Source organism: Lathyrus oleraceus, chromosome 2, assembly GCF_024323335.1.
Source record: "Lathyrus oleraceus cultivar Zhongwan6 chromosome 2, CAAS_Psat_ZW6_1.0, whole genome shotgun sequence".
Lineage (NCBI taxonomy): Eukaryota > Viridiplantae > Streptophyta > Magnoliopsida > Fabales > Fabaceae > Lathyrus > Lathyrus oleraceus.
Genome location: NC_066580.1, coordinates 264596247 through 264602900, shown reverse-complemented (window position 1 = coordinate 264602900; position 6654 = coordinate 264596247).

Here is a 6654-nt window from a genome sequence, read left to right as displayed (position 1 = left end):
TTCAATACTAAAAAAAAGGGTTGTTACACTCGCCATTACTCAAAACACACCCAGCCAATCAAACTCTTTTCTCGCCGCCGCACGATTGTTCCTCAAACCCTTTTCATAAACGAAAGGTATTTTGTCTCGAGGCAATGCAAGAATAATATTTCATCCACTTAAACGTCTAAGTAAGCTAGCGACTTTGCCTTTGAATGTTGATTTGTAAATCCACTCAGATGTGATACGAACGTTCCCTCCTCCACTTGTTTTAGGTAGAAAATAATGTTTTTCCGCCGATTAACGCAAAGTAGCTTTCGCTAAAATTAACAAACAAACAAACATTTTCTACCCATAACTACGTAGCCTTGAGTTCTCTATTGCACCCGGAGATACATAGGTGCGAGATTCAAAGTCTCATCAGGCACCCTAATAAAAAATAAACCTTTTTGTCCTCTTCTTTTCCCTATTAATAACTCGAGAAGCTTGACATATTTCAAAGCTAACATTAATGCGCACAACAAACCAAACGGTTTCCTCTGAGTACGACGGACATGAGGGGTTCTAATACATTCCTTTTTCATAATCAACTCTCGAACCCTGATTTTGTTTCGACGACCAAAATCGTTTTCCTTCTTTTAGGGGTTTTATTGATATTTTCCCTTTCCCTCTTTGGGAATAAATAAAGTTCGGTGGCGACACTGTTAAGTCCATCCCGTGAGCGTGCAATTGCGCTTCGCAACATCGTGTTCTCATTTTTCGAGGTACGATAGACATACTCATATAATAAGGTATTAAAGACTTATCATTGCATACTCATCCATATGTTTAAGGTTTCATCGCAGTGGAATCATCAATAAAGCAATTAACAACAATATTGCAGCTTGTCATGCCCCAATTTTGTCCGGGAAATTTTAAAACTTTCATTAGCATCCATAACAAGAGGGTGTGATGTATAGACTCAAAACATGGGGGTCTTATCAGAAGGTTTCTTTGTTACTACCCTAACTTGTGTAGCAAAACCCTAATCCAAGGAGTCCTTACTTTATTGAGGTTCCATAAACTCTAATTGGGCATAACATTCACTGTGTGGCCTCCTAACCTTAATTTCACATAACTATCCATCCTTCATGGTGCTTGGTTTCGTCTGCTTGATCAAAAGTTCACTCAACATTCATTTGTTCATAACTCTTGGTTCTAGTCTAAGCTCCTGGTTCTATTTGTCTTCATCCTCTATGTTGTGTGCACTAGAAGATTGAGGATCCATTTGATCCATTTGGTCTAATAGGGATGGTTCATGAGCCTGACAGGTCCATGGTCCTGATTCTTTGACAGGGATTCATTTAAAGCATCACATGTTCTTGATCTTCTGCTTGCTTGGGGTTATCATTAGTGCAAAATCACAGTATTGGTGGTCCATTCAAGTCATAGCTTGGTTCATTAGCCATGTTCATGTGATCAGTTCGAGTCATGTTCAAATTTGTCATACATATCTAGTCAAGGCATGGTACAACAAACCCAATTCCATTTCTTTATTCCCATTTTTCAATTATCCATTTTTAAACCATAATCCAATTCTAAATCCATTTTCCTAAATCCATTCCATATCCATAATAACCATAATTTTAAACCATTCAATTAAAGCCATATTTCAATTCCACATTTCATAGCCCAAGTTTCAATTCCACATTTCATAGCCCAAGTCCAAAATGATGGTTTTAACAAAGCAATCCAACAAATAGTGTGCATGGGCACCACTAGCCATGTCGTCCAAATCCAAACTTCAAACTGCAGAATAACCAAGCAGCAGCATATCAGTGAAATGAACCAAAGCCACAACACCAAGCCAGCTGCAAATAAATAACGTCACGGCAACAAAAATTGTAGCCAATTTCAACTTACAATACATTCATGAAATCATAAGAATCACAATACATAATTACATATGTAAAAGAAATAAGCCATGTTACACCAAAGCCAAGGTATAATGGATGCCACGAGTTTCTGTCCGACCCATGATCAGGACCTGCTGCAAACTACCAATATGAACAGAGTACACATGCACTAGAATAATACAAATGGATACATAACTTATTTCTACTGCTCTAAAATCTATAACCACCAACCGTGAGTATAAAACCAACAACAAAGCAGCATTTGTCAAGCCATAATCTGTTGTAGTCCTAGTTCAAACATGTGTAACATACACGACCTAATTCTATTGCCATGATAAATACAACCTTGCCGACCATTTTGAAAGCATAATGCACAAGCCACGCTGAACAATAGAGGAGCGTCAAATAGAGCAGGCTGCAAAATATGCCAAGACTGGTAAGACATAGGTTAAGTGTTACTTAAGGCTTTGGTCAATGAAGAATCCAACAATCCATACCTGCTAAAACATAACCAAAGCAATCAATAGAGCATGAGTTACCTGTCACAAAATCATAACTAAACACACCATCACGTTACAAACTTAAATCAATTAAAGGTTAACTTCGATACCATGATATTCCAAGCCAAATATTTTACAAACATTACCATGCCTCCATAACCACACTTGAGACCTAGTCTAACATACAAACCAATTAATAATCCTATGGTCTATTGCATTAGGAGGGAAACCTGCAACCAACTTTACTCAACTGTGGTAATTTCCTAGACTATTTCCCGCATTCATTCCTTCAGGTTATTCCAAAAACTTGCAACCAACCAAACGAACACCAATAAGAAAATATCAGGAAAAGTGACAAGGTAGGGGGACCATACCGCAATGCCCTAAGAAGTAAACCAATGGATAAAACACGACAGGGTCAATGTTACTGTAGCGAGAAATTCATGATCATCAAGCTATTGACAAGCTAGAGATCAAATAACAAGAGTCACCACCGCGTTTTTATTGTTTCCAAGGGAAAATGGAAAAAGTACGAACAAAACCCAACAGTAAGAAGTTTTCAAATCAAGACTAATAAAAAGTCAGAGATCACAGGTAAGCGGGTTAGTTACATAGTGGGAAGGTGTTAGCACCCAAAGTGTCCTAGGTACTCCTAGGGAGCCCTTTTTGTGTGCATATGTATTTTGTACAAAGTGATGTTTACAGACAAATAGAATGGGGGGATGAGAAAATAATTCATTAATTATATTTTTTTGTTTGACAAGACCTTCGGACTTGTGCCTACGTACCAACATAAAAATGAGGGATCAAAGCCTCGTAGTTTGTGATACAAATTTCAAAGTGGATGCATTGTTTTTACCAAAAAATTAAGTTTGAAAGGCACAAAGGCCTAAAAATGGTTTGAATGAGTTAGTTCTTTCTTTGGCTTTTTGAAAGTTTAAGTCAAGTATAGTTAAGTTTATTTACAAGTTTGATTTAAGAAAAGAAGTTTGAAAATGCAATGGCATAAGGCCAAAGTTTCTATCTTTTTGCAGAAGTGATCTAAGTTTAGAACAAAAGTAGTTCACATAAAGAAGGCTTTGGAAAATGGAGGGAGAGATTTTGAAATTAAAGAAATGGGGAGAAGATGAAGAGACTATCCTATGTACAAAATTAAAAGTTTAGAGTTGAAAAGATCTGACCAAATGGGTAGCAATCTAATAGACAAGAATATCAATAGAAACCCAGAATTCCCTTGGACTTTTAGAATCAAGCAACACCCAAATGCACTCTTATATTATCTTGAAGAGCAAGGCATCAAATAAAGATAGCCACATCCAAGCTTATCCATTCCATGATGTTTTCCAAACTAACCCATGCAACAAATGAATTCCATAAGTCACAGGTTCAAAATAACAACTTCACAATGATCATGTTGCAGATGAACTTAGAGATGTCTTCAAAGATGTATCAGATGAATTTCAAATTGCAAGCATTTGGTTCTCAACAAGTTGGCATTGGCCAAGTCCTTTAGCTTAGGAAGGTTGCATAGATTCTAAATACATTGTCCAAGATCAAGCCAACAGTCCACTCAAAAGTTTTTTAGGGTTTTTGTTATTATTATGTACATTAATGGTCAAAGACCAAACAAACAATCAAAGTACACAAACAAAATATATCACACAATATGTTCCAAATGGACAAAGTGAAAATTGCATTAACATAAACAATTAGAATGACATGAACAATGGAAAATGAAATAGAGTGCTAAAAGTAAATTGCATTAAAGTAAAGGCTTGAAATTAATAGTTAGTAGTTAGTAGGTTAGGAGTTAGTATTGTTTTGTTTTTGCTTTTCATTTCAAGACATTCTTTGGAGAACACTCAACCCACTCATCACAAGCATGAATCCTTGAGCCAAAACATCTTCCAAAGGAAGGAAAGAAGGCCATGTTTCCACACAATACCATGAAAGAGGGGAGACTTACAATCTCACTAACTAAAATGCTTATGCCTTTTATGTCACAAATTTAGCGCTATGTTAAGCAATCGTAATTGGACTTATGTAGAAGTCACAACTATTTGAGGCCGGACAATAGAATTTTGGTATTAATGCATGTTAGAGACATAATATAAGGGACGATGCTCATGAAACATACCCCACACAAAGATAATGCAAAAGGTGTGGCCTAATCTCATCCACACTCATGTCAATTTTTTAATTAACAAGCATTAGGACTTTGAGGTGTCATAGGCCAAATGGAATGAATGAATGAATAAAGGGAATAAGATGAAGTGGGAAGGGAATGAATGAAATCACAAATTGGTCAAAGGAGGACTTTTACCAAACTAATATCATCCATTCATTTTGAGAGATGGAATGTACATTCCATCAATCCTCTAAATCCAATGATATTAATTTGACAAAGTCAAATCAACCTTGACCAAGGCCCAACAATAAGAGTTAAACATAAACAAGTCATCACAATTGGTCAACAAATTTATTTGGCATTTATTCAAATTAAAAATACTAAAATAGTGCATTTAAATTAAATATAGTTTGTCCAATTCCTAAAATCTCATCAAAACACCAAAGAAATGACCATGAGATTTATCATAGGTCAAACAAGGTCAAAAGACCTTGAAGAAAAAATTTCATAATTTTTGGACATTTAAAAATATTTTTTAACAATTAAAAACAAATGCAAAATAAATTAATTCATAATAAATATTAATAGTGATCCAAAAAATAATTTTAATTCAGAATATGAAAGAGAAAAATATTTGAAATTTTTTGGTGAAAGTCCCATATTTTTTGGATAAATATTGAATTTAATATGAATTATTGAAAATAAAGAAAATAAAATGAAAATTAAAATATCAGAAAGAACGTGGACCACTTGATCTCCCTCATTAATTGAGGTGGAAAATTAAATGGCCAAGAACGCGCTATCCACGTTGGTCACTAGTCAGCGAATGGCAACATTGGTAATTCAAATGAACACTCCAGATTAAAACAATTCAAATCAATCCAAAGGCTCAGATCCAAGCCAGCACGTCACCGGCGTCCAAAGGTCGGTCGCCTTCTCCGCCGACCCTGAAAGAAAAAATGGCGTAGAGCACGAATCTGACCTCAGTTCATCCTAACTCCAAGTATGTTGAGAGATACATGGAGTTGAAATTTGAGGTACATGAACTGAGTTGCTTCGATTTGGCCTCAAAGCAACTCCATCTTCTTGCCTATATTGGTAGGACTTCAGACAACCAAAGAATCAATAGAATTGAGCAAGAATTTGAGAGAATCGAAGAGTTCAAAATTTCTGGAAAATTCCTTCAATAGAGGTCTGTATTCAACTGATCTTGATCTTGCTCGTGCTTGGTCTCACTCCACTTGCTTGCAGAAGAAGGATTGAATGCTTACAAGGCTGTGGATTCCTGGAGATTTGAATTTCAAAATAATGGAAATTCAACCCCAAATTCAAAAGAATTTCTCAGGTTTATCCTTTGCAAAGTAAGGGTTTGAGATGGGAGATCAAAGTTGGCGCGAATGTGTGTGAAATTCCGAGCAATTGGAGCTCTATTTATAGTTGAAATCATTGATATTTGCACACTTGAAATCACTTTCCAAATTTGGCAAAATGGTGATACATGGGTGCATGGGCGTGTACAGGCCCATGAGACCATTGCAATAAGTCCACAAATGAATGTTAGATAGTCTGAATTGAGCTTGGATTGCAAGGCAAGTGCGCATTTGAATTTGAAGTTTGATCCTTGCCAAGTGATGTCACCATGTTCATACCATGCGCAACCTATGCATTCCTTGTCCAAAATGAATGAATTTGAGCTCTTTGGAAATGTGAGATAAATAGGAACAACTTTCATGTTCAACACTTTTTCATTTGGAGCTTGGAAATTGGAGAAATTTAAGGTGGAAGTTTGGAAATTTTTGACATATCAAAAGTTTTCTAAGTGTCACGCCATATGTCTCAATGTTCCACCTTGCTTAACTTTTTATATGAGCTTCAAATGAGAATAGTGTCTTCATAAAAGTTGTATCTCTCTCAAAGACCTTCAAAATGGTCACAAATTTCATGTCATTTGGATTTGTAATGATAGAGGTATGCATTTTTGAAGTTTGGAAAAATCACTTGGTCAATGGTATAGGTCAAAAGTGACCTATAATGTAACCTCATATCACATGCTTAAAAAAGTTGAATTAGCTCCCACTCCAAACATAAAAGTTGAAGTAGACACATTTAATTTGATTGTGAAACTTGGAAATATTTCATCTCGTAAAAATTG